A 1,852-nucleotide genomic window follows, 5' to 3' on the forward strand; every position below is an offset into this window, starting at 1 on the left:
GATACTCAACCCCCAACCGAAGAGATGGCTGAAAACCAAGGCAATCAGCTACCTCCTGCAATTGTGGTTAATCAAAATCCTATTTCACGCGCTATGTATGATTATGCTAAACCTTCTTTAATAGGAACTGAATCGAGCATAGTTAGACTTGCTGTAGCTGCAAATACTTTTGAAATAAAACCTAACACTATTCAAATGATACAACAATTTGTTCAGTTTGATGGTTTGCAGGATGAGGATCCCAACGTTCATTTAGCCAACTTCTTAGAACTATGTGATACATTTAAAATTAATGGCGTCTCTAATGATGCCATTCATTTTTGGTGATTCTTTTTTTCATTGAGGAACAAAGCTAAACAGTGGATGAACTCGTTACCACGAGGGTCAATTAGTACTTGGGAGCAAATGACTGAAATTTTTTTACTAAAATATTTTCCGCCGGCTAAAACGGCTGAATTACGTAATGATATCTCTTCTTTTTTGCAGATGGATTTAGAAACACTTTACAATGCATGGGAGAGATATAAGGACCTTTTGAGAAGGTGCCCTTACCATGGGTTACCGCTTTGGCTACAGGTTCAAATGTTTCATAATGGCCTGAATCCTTCGACTCGACAAATGGTTGACACAGCTGCTGGCGGAACCATCAATAGTAAAACACCTGAAGATGCCTATGAGTTTATAGAGGAGATGTCACTGAATAACTATCAATGGTAAGTTGTGAGGACAAAGCCAACGAAAACAGCTGGCATTTATAACGTCAATTCGGTCACCATGCTCTCTAATCAGGTAGAACATTTAAATAAAAAGATTGATGGTTTTCTTAGTTCTTCACTGGTTCACCCAGTAATCGAGTGCAAAGCAAATGGAGGTGGAACAAGCCATTTGGAATACCAACCTTATGGCCACAACATGGTTAATAAGCAATTAAATCCTCGACCTCAAAACAATCCATATAATAACACTTACAATGCAGGTTGGAGGAACCACCCCAATTTCTCGTGGAGCGGTCAAGGAAATCAAAGACCACAACCACCTCTCGGCTACTAACAACCACCCTAGCAACAGGAAAAGAAGCCGAACCTTAAAAAGATGCTCTCAAAGTTTATTTCATTGTTAGAAACTCATTTCCAGAACACCGAGATAACACTTAAAAATCAACAAGCGTCGATCTAAGGGCTCGAAACTCAGATAGCCCAACTTTCTAAACTAATTTCAAAAAGAGCACTAGGAAGTTTACCTAGTAACACCAAATTAAAAGAGCATGTGAAAACAGTTACGCTAAGGAGTGAAAAAGTGTTAGCGGAAACTGAAAAGAAGCTAATCACAAGAAGCCGTGGTAAGCGAAAGGGAGGAAGAAAAACCCGAAAATAGTGACAAAATAGTGCTGAAGGAATATAAACCTCCAGTTCCATACCTAGCAAAATTGAAAAAAGACCGCATTGATGCACAATTTGGTAAGTCTCTTGAACTTTTTAAGCAATTACATATCAACTTACCTTTTGTTAAAGCCATCTCGCAGATGAGTACATACGCAAAATTTTTAAAGGAGCTTCTAACAAATAAAAGGAAATTTGAGGACTTGTCTACAGTAGAACTCGCTCAGCCATACTCCAAAACAAGATGCCAACCAAACTAAAAGATCCAGGGAGTTTTACTATCCCTTGCTTAATTGGTAGTCTGAATGTTGGGAAAGCACTAGCTGATTTAGGCGCTATCATTAATTTGATGCCATATAAAATGTTCAAACAACTTGGACTTGGGGAACCTAAACCTACTAGGATGAGGCATTATAGAAGACGTACTTGTGAAATTAGACAAATTCATATTTCCTATTGACTTTCTTGTGCTT

At 38.3% G+C, this 1,852-nt stretch overlaps 1 non-coding gene across 1 annotated transcript; it reads right to left on the minus strand.

Moving 5' to 3' along the window:
• Window positions 1-454: 454 nt before the first annotated feature.
• On the minus strand, window positions 455-560 carry LOC128294513 (small nucleolar RNA R71). Its single transcript, XR_008284822.1, has one exon. It is a non-coding gene; the product is annotated as a small nucleolar RNA R71 (small nucleolar RNA).
• Between the last annotated feature and the right edge of the window lie 1,292 nt (window positions 561-1,852).

The sequence above is a fragment of the Gossypium arboreum genome, chromosome 6 (assembly GCF_025698485.1).
Source record: "Gossypium arboreum isolate Shixiya-1 chromosome 6, ASM2569848v2, whole genome shotgun sequence".
NCBI lineage: Eukaryota > Viridiplantae > Streptophyta > Magnoliopsida > Malvales > Malvaceae > Gossypium > Gossypium arboreum.